This window comes from Pristiophorus japonicus, chromosome 25, assembly GCF_044704955.1.
Source record: "Pristiophorus japonicus isolate sPriJap1 chromosome 25, sPriJap1.hap1, whole genome shotgun sequence".
Lineage (NCBI taxonomy): Eukaryota > Metazoa > Chordata > Chondrichthyes > Pristiophoridae > Pristiophorus > Pristiophorus japonicus.
The window spans coordinates 11,161,377-11,175,984 of record NC_092001.1 but is presented as its reverse complement, the minus strand read 5'-3'; positions in this window follow the sequence as shown (position 1 = coordinate 11,175,984).

Sequence of the window (14,608 nt, the reverse complement as noted above, 5' to 3'; positions counted from 1 at the left end):
AAGGTGACGTCTCACCAAGGCCCTGTACAACTGCAGTAAGACCTCCCCGTTCCTATACTCAAATCATCTCGCTATGAGGATGCCACTTGCTTTCTTTACTGCCTACTGTACCTGCATGCCTTCCTTTAATGACTGATGTAGCATGACACCCAGGTCTCGTTGCACCTCCCCTTTTACTAATCTGTCACCATTCAGATAATCTGTCTTCCTGTTTTTACCATGAACGTGGATAACCTCACATTTATCCACATTATACTGCATCTGCCATGTATTGCCCATTCACCTAACCTGTCCAAGTCCCCCTGCAGCCTCTTAGCATCCTCCTCACAGCTCACACTGCCACCCCAGCTTAGTGTCCTCTGCAAACTTGGAGACATTACACTCAATTCCTTCGTCTAAATCATTAATGTATATTGTAAATAGCTGGGGTCCCAGCATGGAAACCTGCGGCACCCCACTAGTCACTGCCTACCATTCTGAAAAGGACCCGTTTATTCCCACTCTTTGCTTCCTGTCTGCCAACCATTTCTCTATCCACTTCAATACCTTACCCCCAATACCATGTGCCTTAATTTTGCACACTAATCTCGTGTGGGACCTTGTCGAAAGTCCAAATTCACCACATCCACTGGTTCTCCCTTGTCCACTCTGCTAGTTACATCCTCAAAAAATTCTAGAAGATTTGTCAAGCATGATTTCCCTTTCATAAATCCATGCTGAGTTGGACCAATCCAGTCACTGCTTTCCAAATGCGCAGCTATTGCATCTTTAATAATTAACTCCAGCATTTTCCCCACCACCGATGTCGGGCTAGCCAGTCTATAATTCCCTGTTTTCTCTCTATCTCCTTTTTTAAAAAGTGGGGTTACATTAGTTACCCTCCAATCTTTTCGAGGTCAAATTGCTGGACTGCTGTGATGCCCTGCAAAGATGGCAGCAGGCTGAACTTTCATGATAGAGTTCTGAGCTTCCACTGTAGCAATCAGATGTTGGGTAGCTTCTGTTTGTTATGCAATGAAAGCTGTGACATTGGCCATCAGACGCTGCATCATGGTTGGGTCCACAAGTGCGCTAATGAAGTTGCCCACCACTTCCAGGCTAGAAGAATGGGCTTCAAGCCCTGCGAAAAGCCCTGTGCAAAGTTGGTGCCAGTCTCCCCCATGCTCCTTGACATTGCACGTAGGCTTTCTGGCAGGCCTGCTAATACACCAAGCATTTCATTACGCATACTCATCTATAGTCTGCCCCATTGAAGTGCTCATCTGGGTCCTCTGCAGGAGAACTTGTGTGCGACATCGCCCTCCGACTACTTGGCACCTGCGTTACCCTTTCCCCCTGTCCTGGATGCTGGCAACTATTGCCTTGTGTCACTACGTTCTGATCCTGCCTCCATGCCATCCTCTAAATTACACTCAGTGTCAGTATCTGAGCTGGTGGTTGCAAGTGTGAAATCGAGTGATAATGTCTCTTCATTATCACTCTTTTCTTGCTCTTCCACCTGTTCTTCTATCACTGCCTTGCCAGGTGCAGTTCTTGGGTATCTGATTGGAGAAAGGCACAAGGGTAGGGTTGTGGTGAGGGGAGGGGGAAAGCAAGAGGTGCATGCTTACACCATCTGCAGCTTGTAAATCAGAAGAGATTGGGGGATGAGGGGGAAGTGGGATGTGAGAAGGAGAATTAGGTATGAGGATACCATCATCTTCTATGGCCTCAGCCCTGCTGCTGCCCACAGCCTCAGCAACGGCCTCTCCAATGATGGTGAGCAATGCCTCCTCCATGGAGGTAAGGTCATGCAGCATCGCCTGAGCTCCACCAGTTAGCTTCTGCTGCTACCAGTTGTGCGTCACCTTGTCCTGCAAGAGAGAAAGAATTGTGTCAGTAAGTGTGGTACAATCAGTTTGGGTGATATGGCTGTCATGGCTGAATAGCTGGCAGTGTGTTTAAGCTGTGAGATATGGGTGTGAGGCTTGCAGCAGTACTAAGTGTGTGAGGGTGAGGTGAATCTGTGAATATTAAGCATGAATCATGATTGATCGAGATTGTTGGTATGTAAGTGATGGGGGTGTGGTGCATTGAGCAGTGTCTGTGGCTAGTGGCGCAGTTGGTGGGTTATCATTTCACTGACCTTGACCACATGAGGGCATTGAACCTTTTGCGGCACTTTATCTAGGTCCTCCAGGCTTGACTCCTGGCGATGACCGCCACGGTTATCTGGTCCCACTGCCTTTGCAAAATTTATCTGGAGGCCCTGGTCCCTTTGTGGATAGAGCTCACCTCGCATCCTCTCCACCAAGGCCTCCAGTGCAGCCTCGGAAAATCTTGGAGCCCGCACTCTCCCCTGTTGTGCCATTACTACGTCTTTTTCCTGCTCAGAATGTCTTCCCAATGACTTCCTGCACATGCTCCAGCCACAATGCACCTCCCCTTTATGAGGTGCAGGCTGGCTTTAAGTAGTGCAGGCTGGCTTTAACTGATGCTAGTCTGTCACAATATTGGCCCCCTGCTGAGGCATGCAGACAGGGTACAGAATGTATTCTGGGTGGGGAACTTCAGTGTCCATCACCAAGAGTGGCTCAGTAGCACTACTACTGACCGAGCTGGCCGAGTCCTGAAAGACATAGCTGCCAGACTAGGCCTGCGGCAGGTGATGAGAGAACCAACACGAGGAAAAAACTACTTGACCTCGTCTTCACCAATCTACCTGTCGCAGATGCATGTGTCTGTTATATATGTAAACCTGTAAATACCTTGTTTAACCACCAGAGGGCTCATCCCCTGGAGTCCCAAGCGATTCCACAATGGATTCCACAATCCCTTGGGAGCACCTGTACTTAAGGAGGCCTCACAGGCTGGAGAGGCACACTGAAGACCTGCAATAAAAGACTAAGGTCACTTTGAGCTCACAGTATCTGGTCAGGCTCTTTATTCATGCACTACAGTGTCCATGACAGCATTGGTGTACGTGATCACCGCACAGTCCTTGTGCAGACGAAGTTGTGAGGCAAAGTCTCGTCTGCACTAATTGTTATGTCTTTAATACTCTTATGAATGACTCCACGAGTTCTAGTATTGTACTTGAGCTGTTGTGACCTTTGTTCCATTTATTGTAACTCCAGATTGAGGCACAAGCATGGTGGGCAGCCTTTTATACTGGGCCCTGCACACCAATGCAGGTGACCCGCAGGTCTCCCACCGCAGTACCCTCTGGTGGCACACCTTATGTGACTATACAGTTAGTATACATGGGCTACATACATGACACTAATGACACCCTCCATCGTGTTGTGTGGCACTACCAGATCTAGCAGCTCAAAACTTGGCATCCATGAGGCGCTATGGGCCATTAGCGGCAGCAGCAGAATTGTATTCCATCACAATCTGTAATCACATGGCCCAGCATATCCCTCACTCTACCATAACCATCAAGCCAGGAGACCAACCCTGGTTCAATGAAGAGTGCAGAAAAGTATGCCAGGAGCAGCACCAGGTGTACCTAAAATGAGGTGCCAACCTGGGGAAGCTGCAACAAAGGACTACATGCATGCTAAACAACGGAAGCAACATGCTATAATCAGCAGATCAGATCAATGCTCTGCAGTCCTGCATTAATTTAACAACTAATGGGAGGAGGAAACTCCATGAATATCCCCATCTTCAATGATGGTGGAGCCTAGCACGCAAGTGCAAAAGACAAGGCATCTTTGCAACCATCTTCAGCCAGAAGTGCCGAGTGGATGATCCATCTCGGCCTCCTGAAATCCCCCACCATCACAGAAGCCAGTCTTCAGCCAATTCGATTCACTCCATGTGATATCAAGAAACGGCCGAGCGCACTGGATACAGCAAAGGCTATGGGCCCCGACAACATCTATGCTGTTGTGCTGAAGACTTGTGCTCCAGAACTAGCCACACCTCTAGCCAAGCTGTACCAATACAGCTACAACACTGGCATCTATCCGACAATGTGGATAACTGCCCAGATATGTCCTGTCCACAAAAGGCAGCTCAAAACCAATCCTGCCAATTACCGGCCCATCAGTCTACTCTCAATCATCAGCAAAGTGATGGAAAGTGTCTCCGACAGTGCTATCAAGCGGCACTTACTCACCAATAACCTGCTCAGCGATGCTCAGTTTGGGTTCCACCAGGACCATTCAGCTCCAGCCTCATTACAACCTTAGTCCAAACATGGACAAAAGAGCTGAATTCCAGAGGTGAGGTGAGAGTGACTTCCCTTGACATCAAGGCAGTATTTGACCGAGTATGGCATCAAGGAGCCCTCGTAAAATTGAAATCAATGGGAATCGGGGAAAACTCTCCATTGGCTAGAGTCATACCTAGCACAAAAGAAGATGGTTATGGTTGTTGGATGTCAATCATCCCAGCCCTAGGACATCGCTGTAGAATTTTCTCAGGGCACTCCCTCCATCATAGGGTCAGAAGTGGGGATGTTCGCTGATGATGGCACAGTGTTCAGTTCCATTCGCAACTCCTCAGAAAATGAAGCAGTCCATGCCCACATGCAACAAGATCTGGACGACATTCAGGCTTGGGTTACATTCGTGCCAGACAATGACCATCTCCAACAAGCAAGAGTCTATGCACCTCCCCTTGATATTCAACGGCATTACCATCGCCGAATCTTCCACCATCAACATCCTGGGGGGCTCACCATTGAGCAGAAACTTAACTGGACCAGCCACATAAGTACTGTGGCAACAAGAGCGGGTCAGAGGCTGGGTATTCTGCAGTGAGTGTCTCACCTCCTGACCCCCTTAAACCTATCCACCATCTACAAGGCACAAGTCAGGAGTGTGATGAAATACTCCACTTGCCTGGATGAGTGCAGCTCCAACAACACTCAAGAAGCTCGACACCATCCAGGACAAAGCAGCCAGCTTGATTAGCTCCCCATCTACCACCTTAAACATTTACTCCCTCCACCAATGGCGCACATTAGCTGCAGTGTGTACAAGATGAACTGCAGCAACTCGCCACAGCTTCTTCGGCAGCATCTCTCAAACCATCGACCTCTACGACCTAGAAGGACAAGGGCAGCAGGCGCATGGGAACACCATCATCCGCAAGTTCCCCTCCAAGTTGCACAACATCCTGATTTGGAAATATATCGCAGGCAGCACGAAGTTGGCATGCTTCCTCAATGGGCGCAGGCTAATCACACATTGCGATCAATGTGCCCATTTTTGGGGCTATCCAATTTAGCCCCCAAGCTGTACTTCTTATCCATATTTATTTGCTGTAGCCTAAATGATTTATTATTTATTTTACTCTTCACTTTACCATGGTAGTTTTTAAGCAGGTGGCCATGAGATCAATCTTCAGCGGTTTATGTAAAATGATTACTTTCTTCGTTCAAATTTAGGTTAATTTGTATTGTTCTCAGGTAAGTGAACAACCTTCAGCACTTTGGCACCTGAGAGTAGCCTAACCACGAGATGGTACTCTAAGTAGAAAGATTGAAATAGGCCCAGTAATATGAAAAAATAATATTCAGGAGAGCTGTTTTATTAAAAATAAATACAGAACATATAAAATGTTGTTTCATGTTATATGGACTTAGTTAAGCATATTTGAATATGACAATAATTCAATGTTAAAGACATTTTAAAATTACGTTTAAAATTCAGTTGTTTATTAGCTTGGGCACACAAGGGGATTTGATTTGCACTGCACAATTTTTGTGCACTGATTGATGTTTTTTTTTATTAAATCCTTGCCTATATTATGTTAACTCAGTTTTTAACCTTGATGAGGTCAATATAGGTGACACACCACTGCAACGAGTATTATTAAGTCCCTAAAGTACTACTCTTTGGTGTGCTGTATCAGCTCATCTTCCGATAACATATATAATATTGGAAGACTATTTGTAACAAACATGCAGTAGAATTCACCAAAAATCTCCTCCTTTAATCCAGGATCAGCAAACTTTTGGATAAACAGCCAGATCCATGTATCATGTGTATTATTACGTAACTTTTCATTCAGGAAGAATTGTAATTAAGCACCAAACCGACTTAATGTTTTGCTTATTATTAGACCATGCTACTTCCCTCTCCTTCATTTCTGTCTCGCTTTGGCTATTAATTCTGTTTCTCTCCCTCTCTCTCCTCCTTCACCTTAATTTCTCATTCCCACCGATATATTACTGGTTCTTTCAGGGCTGTATTGGGTTGCTATAAGGTGGGTTGGTGAAGCCTTCCCTCCTGATTTTAGCACAGAGCCATAATAGTGGTGATTACTATTAATGAAAAGTGCAGAAACAGCAATAGAAAATCAAACAGATAGATAGTCCTGAAATATATCCACCCCAATAACAGGGTCCACCCAACCCTGGAAATCCATCCCTGCATAGATTTGACCCCGTTGAAAAACAGCTCTCCCCTTCAAAAAAATAAAGCTCTGGCTTCAAACAAATTCACTCTAACACTAACCCAGACAGATTTTACTTTGAAATAAAATTACTGGCCGCGATTGTACAAAGGACGGATGTATGTTTAGACACCACTTTTCTCAGCAGCGATGCAGCAGGCTCCTGCTCCCAGCAAGCCTGCTCCCCTCCTCGTGCAGTAGGAATCCATCACAGTATGGGTCTTGATTGGAGGAGGGCAGAACGTTGATGGGACAGAAGGTAGATATCATCCTCATGTACTCTACTGCGATAGCAGGTAATTCTGTCTTTGTTTCATTCCCTGCCAGCAATTCAGCTGTTCCACCGAACAGGATTTTATAGATTTTTCACCGTAGCTGTTTGAAGTTGGGAGGTGTGGTGGATTTGACCCTTAGGCCAAGAGTGTGCATCCCACTTTAGCCAGTAGCGCTTGCTGTGCTCAAACCTTGAACTCAGCGAGCTCCCTCTGATGATTTTATGGCAGCTGTATATGGGAGAAATTATTGAAATGTGAAAATACGTAAATCTTGCTAGCTCTAATGCACAGATAAAATGAATCTATATTGGAACTCCATGGTCCATTTCACTGATGTGGAGAATATGGATGGTATAAAATTAAACAAACAATTTGGCTAAAGGTACTGGTGGGTGAGAAATCCTAATTCACTTTAGTATTTATTGTTTGTGAAAGTTACTGTGTTGTCCTTGTTTTTTGAAACGTTTGATAAATAAAGTAGATCAATTGCAAGCCCCGCCCGGATGAAATCTATCTGAAGCTGTTAAGAGAAGCAATAGAGGAAATAGGGGAGGCTTTGACCATCATTTTCCAATCCTCTCTGGCTACAGGTGTGGTGCCAGAGGACTGCTAACGTTATACCGTTGTTTACAAAGGAAGAAAGGAATAGACCGAGTAATTACAGGCCAGTCAGCCTAACCTCAGTTGTGGGCAAATTATTAGAAAAAATTTTGGGGACAGCATTAATTGTCATTTAGAAAGGCGCAGATTAATCAAGGACAGTCGGCAAGCATTTATTAAGGGAAGGCCATGTCTGATTAACTTGATTGAATTTTTTGAGGAGGTAACAAGGAGGGTCAATGAGGGTAGTGTGTTTGATGTACGCTACATGAATTTTAGCAAGGCTTTTTACAAGGCCCTGTGGTGTCTCTGCACTATACTATAAAGTCACACGAGGCATATACTACAGACAAGGTCACTCATGACCTGCACCTTTATTCCCAGGACCAAGGAGTGCTGAGCCTGCGTGGAACGTCCCTTTCAGTACCTGGCTGACCAGGTGAGGAGTGTATCCCACAAGTTCACCCCCTGTGGTCAAGGTGTGTATTTCATAGTTGTATACAGTGTACAGTGTTGTTACATATTGGTTACAATTATGTGAAGGTTACAAACATGATATCACCTTCCCCCTCATGTCTTTTGGGTCAAAGATTGAGTCTTTCAGGTGGTCAACACTCTCTCGTGGAGCGTTGCAGTTGTGGCTCTGGTGGTTGAGTCGTAGAATGCGTCTCTGTCGCCTGAGTTGGTTCCAGCCTGTCCGGGCTCGCCGCAGGGACTGTGCATGCTGTTGAATGTCCTTGTTGTTCGTTCACTGGCAGTGGTGTGGTTGACATCCTATGGTCTATTTCAGGTTCCTCAGTGTTCATGCTGAACCTTTTCTTTACCTGGTCCAGATGATTGCAGCATATCTGCCCATTGTTTAGTCTGACCACTATGACCCTATTCTTCGCTTTGCCTATTACAGTGCCCTCATGCCACTTGGGTCCCAATGCATGATTGAGAAAGCATATAAGGTTATTGATTTCTATGCATCTTCCCACTGAGTTGAGATCATGGCACTCGATTTGGGACTGGCGCTTGCCCTCAATAATGTCCAACAGAGCATGCTGAATGAGGGACAGCGGTGTTTTAAGCGTGCGTTTCATGAGTAGGTCCGCGGGCGGGACTCCCGTGAGCGAAGGCGAGCGGAACCTATAGGCCAGCAGGAGGCGCGATAGGCGGTACTGAAGAGAGGGTCCTTGAATCTGGAGCATGCCCTGTTTTATGATTTGAACCGCACGTTCCGCCTGGCCATTGGAAGCCGGCTTGAACGGTGCTGTCCTGACGTGTTTGATACCATTACCCGACATAAACTCCTAGAATTCATAGCTAGTAAAGCACGGGCCATTGTTGCTAACTAGGATGTCTGGCAAGCCGTGGGTCGCAAATACCGTGCGCAGACTCTCCACAGTGGTGGATGTCGTGCACGAATCTAATATAATGCACTCGATCCATTTCGAGTATGTACTGACAACAATCAGGAACTTTCTTCCCATAAATGGGCCCGCGTAGTCTACGTAAATGCGTGACCATGGCTTGGTGGGTCAGGGCCACGGGCTGAGGGGGGCCACCCTAGGGGCATTTCCCAGCTGAGCACATGTCGTGCACCTGCGAACACAGTGTTCCAGGTCTGAATCAATTCCCGGCCACCATACATGTGACCGGGCAATGGCTTTCATTCGCACGATGCCTGGGTGCTCGCTGTGGAGTTCCCTGATGAAATATTCCCTTCCTTTCTGAGGCATGACTACCCGGCTGCCCCATAGTAGGCAGTCGGCTTGGATGGAGAGCTCGTCCATCCGTCTGTGAAATGGTCTGATCTCCTCGGGGCACGCTCCGTGTGCGGGCGCCCAATCCCCAGTTAGGACACATTTCTTTATCAGTGACAGGAGGGGATCTCTGTTGGTCCAGATTTTGATCTGGCGGGCTGTGATGGGGGAGCCTGCGGTGTCGAAAGCCTCAATAGCCATGACCATCTCCGCGCTTTGCTCTGATGCCCCCACGGTGGTCGTTAGTGGGAGCCTGCTGAGCGCGTTAGCGCAATTTGCCGTGCCTGGCCAGTGCTGTATGGTGTAATCGTACGCAGCCAGCGTGAGAGTCCATCGCTGTATGCGAGCTGACGCATTGGCATTGACAGCCTTGCTGTCGGACAACAGGGATGTTAACGGCTTGTGGTCCATTTCTAACTCGAACCTTCTGCCAAAAAGGTACTGGTGCATCTTTTTTACCCCATAAGCACATGCAAGTGCTTCCTTTTCAATCATCCCATATCTCCGTTCTGCCTGGGAGAGCGACTTGGAGGCATAAGCCACAGGTTGAAGTTGGCCCTCATCATTACTCTGCTGCAACACACACCCAACCCCATAGGATGATGCATCACACGTTAAAACCAATTTCTTACAGGGGTCGTACAAGGTCAACAGCTTATTAGAACAAAGCAGGTTCCGTGTCCGATTGAAAGCCCGTTCTTGACAGTTCCCCCAAAACCATTCGCAACCCTTACGCAAGAGCACGTGTAGTGGCTCTAACAATGTACTTAATTTCGGCAGAAAGTTCCTGAAATAGTTCATAAGTCCCAGAAATGAACGCAACTCTGATGTGTTGCTGGGCCGGGGCGCACGATGGATCGCCTCCGTTTTGGATTCGGTAGGCCGGATCCCGTCTGCGACAACCCTCCTGCCCACGAACTCGACCTCTGGGGCCAGAAACACACACTTGGGCTTCTTTAGTCGCAAGCCTACTCGGTCCAGTTGGCATAACACCTCCTCCAGGTTGTGGAGGTGTTCCTCGTTGTCTCGACCCGCGATTAGGATGTCATCTTGGAATACGATTGTGCCAGGAATGGATTTAAACAACCTTTCCATGTTCCTCTGGAAGATAGCGGCCGCTGAACGAATGCCAACGGACACCTGTTGTATACAAATAGCTCCTTGTGCGTAGTGATGGTGGTTAGTAGCTTGGATTCTTCAGCGAGTTCCTGGGTCATGTAGGCTGAAGTGAGGTCCAGCTTGCCACCTGCTTGCCACCTACCAGCGTGGCAAAAAGGTTCTCCGCTCTCGGAAGTGGGTATTGGTCCTGTAATGACACTCGGTTGATGGTGGCCTTGTAGTTGCCACAAATCGTGACCGAGCCATCCGCTTTAAGGACAGGGATGATGGGGCTTGCCCAGTCACTGAATTCAACAGGCAATATTATGCCCTCCGTTAGCAGCCTGTTCAACTCACTCTTTCAATTTTCTCACGCATCACACACGGCTCTGGCTTTGTGGTGCACTGGTCTGGCATCCAGGGTGATGTGTATGCTCTTGAAGATCCCGACCCCTGGTTGAAATAGTGATTCGAATTTCTGTAGGACCAGTGAGCATGAACTTTGCTCCACAGATGAAATGCCGTGCACATCCCCCCATTTCCAGTTCATCTCGGCTAGCCAGCTCCTCCCCAAAAGCGCGGAACCATTCCCCGGGACAATCCAGAGTGGCAGCCGGTTCTCTGATCCATTATCTGTGACCACCAAATTTGCACTGCCGAGCACTGGGATGATCTCTTTGGTGTACGTTCATAATTGCGTCTCTGCGTTCTAGTTTGGGTCTGCTAGCTTTGAGTGGCCATAGTCTTTCGAATTGTTGGACACTCATAAGTGACTGGCTAGCTCCTGTGTCCAGCTCCATGCGCACCGGGATGCCATTTAATAGAACTTTCATCATCATAGGCGCCGTTTTAGTGTATGAGCTATGGATGTCTGTCACGTGAACCTGCTAGACTTCAGCATCCATGGCTGTGCCCCAAGCATCCAACTGCCTTGCAGACTCTTCATCTGGTTCCTCTACGTCGTAAACTAACCTCGCTATGGGTTTTCTGCACATTATGGTCAAATGTCCCTTGAAATTGCAGCTTCTGCAGATAAAATGTTGAACCCTGCAGGTTTTCGCATTGTGTCTGCCCCCGCACCTCCAGCATGAGCTGAGATTGTTGTGGACAAAGGGACTGTTACCAGGCATTCCTCTCTGATTGTCTCTTTGATTACTCCTGATCACTCTGTTGCTGTGTGCCAATAGTCCCATCCCGGGACGCATTGTCCCTTGTGATGGTGTGAAATGCCGATCCTCCTGCCATTGTCTCTGTTGCTGTCCCACCCTGGAATCTGTTGCTGCCTGGGTGGTGTCGAATTGCCCTTGCCTGCCTGCCTGGGCGGTGTCGAATTGCCCTTGCCTGCCTGCCTGGGGGGTGTCGAATTGCCCTTGCCTGCCTGCGGGGTTCTGTATCGCTTTTACAACATTAACTCCCTGGTTCATCGCCACGTTGAAACCAGGGCTGCTTGCATAAATTATTTTGGTCTCCTTTTCCCCTGCCATGAAGGTCTGAGCTATCAAAGCTGCCTTCTCCAAAGTTAAGTCCTTGGTCTCAATAAGCTGCCTGAAAATCCAGGCATGACCAATGCCCTCAATGAAGAAATCCCTTAACATCTCCCCCCTGCAGACATCTGTGAACTTACAGAGGCTGGCCAAACGCTGAAGGTCTGCATCGAATTCCGGTATGCTTTATCCCTCCCGACGTCTGTGTGAATAGAATCAGCGTGGGCCCATATGTACGCTGCTCGTCTTCGGCCCACAGCTGGACAGTAGGTGTGCCCTTTGCTTTTCGGCTGCTGTCTCTTCCAGCCAGTCCTTCGTGACAAAGCTCTGCTGGAGCCTCTCATTGAAATCGTCCCAGTCCTCACCAACACAGTACCTTTCATCTGTGCTACCGGTGGCCATTCTCGTGAGTCGTCGATTCCCATTTCCCGTCGCCAAATGTAGTGTCTCTGCACTGTATTATAAAGTCACACAAGGCATATACTGCAGACAAGGTCACTACATGACCTGCACCTTTATTCCCAGGACCAAGGAGTGCTGAGCCTGCGTGGAACCTCCCTTTAAGTACCTGGCTGACCAGGTGAGGAGTGTCTCCCACAAGTTCACCCCCTGTGGTCAAAGTGTGTATTTCACAGGTGTATACAGTGTACAGTGTTGTTACATATTGGTTACAGTTATGTGAAGGTTACAAACATGACAGGCCCCACATGGCAGACTGGTCAGAGAAGTAAAAGCCCATGGGATCCAAGGGATTGTGGCAAGCTGGATCCAAAATGAGCCCAGTGACAGGAAGCAAAGGGTAATGGCCGACTGGTGTTTTTGTGACTGGAAGGCTGTTTCCAGTGGGGTTCTGCAGGGCTCAGTATTAGTGTGAGGTCATGCACTTTGGCAGAAAAAAAATCAAAGAGCATGTTATTTAAATCGCGAAAGATTGCAAAGTGCTGCAGTACAGCGGGACCAGGGGGTACTTGTTCATGAAACACAAAAGTTAGTATGCAGGTACAGCAAGTGATCAGGAAGGCCAATGGAATCTTGGCCTTTATTGAAAGGGGATGGAGTACAAAAGCAGGGAAGTCTTGCTACAGTTATACAGGGTATTGGTGAGGCCACACCTGGAATACTGCGTGCAGTTTTGGTTTCCATATTTACGAAAGGATATACTTGCTTTGGAGGCAGCTCAGAGAAGGTTCACTAGTTTGATTCCGGAGATGAGGGGGTTGACTTTTGAGGAAAGGTTGGGCCTCTACTCATTGGAATTCAGAAGAATGAGAGGTGATCTTATTGAAACGTATAAGATTATGAGGGAGCTTGACAGGATGGATGCAGGGAGGATGTTTCCACTAAAAGGGGAGACGAGAACTAGAGGGCATAATCTTAGAATCAGGGGCCGCCCATTTAAAACAGAGATGAGGAGAAATTTCTTCTCAGATGGTTGTAAATCTGTGGAATTCACTGCCTCAGAGAGCTGTGGAAGCTGGGACATTGAATAAATTTAAGACAGAAATAGACAGTTTCTTAAACGAGAAGGGATTATGGGGAGCGGGCAGGGAAGTGGACCTGAGTCCATGATCGGATCAGCCATGATCGTATTGAATGGTGGAGCAGGCTCGAGGGGCCATATAGCCTATTCCTGCTCCTATTTGTTATGTTCTTATCCCTCGATGTTGGCACCAAGAAATCCAATAGGGAATTCAGAAGAAAATTCTTTACCCAAAGAGTGGTGAGAATGTGGGACTTGTTACCACAAGAGAATGGTTGAAGCGAGTAGTATAGATGCATTTAAGGGGAGGCTAGGCAATCGTATGAGGGAGAAGGGAATAGAGGGTTATGCTAATAGATTTAGATGAGGAAAGACAGGAGGAGGCTCGAGTGGAGCATAAACGGCGGTATGGACTGCTTGGGCCGAATGGCCTGTTTCTGTGTTGTATATCCTATGTAATATATCAATGATTTAGACTTCAATGTAGGGACACGATTAAGAAGTTTGCAGATGATACAAAAATTGGCCGTGTGGTTGATAGTGAGGAAGAAAGATGTAGACTGCAGGAAGATATCAATGGACTGGTCAGGTGGGCAGAAAAGTGGCAAATGGAAGTGTGAGGTAATGCATTTGGGGAGGGCTAACAAGGCAAGGGAATACACAATAAAAGGTAGAGGAACAGAGGGACGTTTGAGTACATATCCACAGATCACTGAAGGTAGCAGGACAGCTAGATAAGGTGGTTGAGAAGGCATATGGGATATATTCCTTTATTAGCCAAAGCATAGAATATAAGAGCAGGGAGGTTATGTCTGAACTGTATAAAACGCTAGTTAGACCACAGCTTAGAGTACTGTGTACAGTTCTAGTCACCACAGTGCAATCATACCTTTCCTGTAATATGAGAGGATACAGAGGAGATTTACGAGGATGTTGCCAGGACTGGAGAATTTTAGCTATGAGGAAAGATTGTATAGGCTGCGGTTGTTTTTCTTTGGAATGGTGGAGGCTGAGGGGAGACTTGACTGAGGTGTATATAATTATAAGGGGCCAACATAGAGTGGCTGGGAAGGACCTATTTCCATTAGAAGAGAGGTCAATAACCAGGGGGCATAGATTTAACGTAATTGGTAGAAGGATTAGAGGGGAGTTGAGGAGAAATGTTTTCACCGAGAGCGCTGCGAGCTTGGAATTCACTGTCTGAAAGGGTGGTAGAGGCGGAAACCCTCATTACATTTAAAAAGTACTTTGATATGCACTTGAAGTGCTGCAACCTACAGGGCTACGGACCAAGAGCTTGAAAGTGAGATTGGTGTGGATAGCTCTTTTTCAGCCACCACAGATATGATGGGTTGAATGGCCACCTGTGCTGTAAATTTCTATGATTTCTGTGATTCTATAAAGGCAGGATTACCTTTTGGCAACATCCTCGTACTGTTTTGAAGGATAACTGTCTCTTATCCCTTGCCATATGATGTAAAATGCTATTTCAATATATATATCCATGTTAGAAGTCTATGAAAAGTTGTA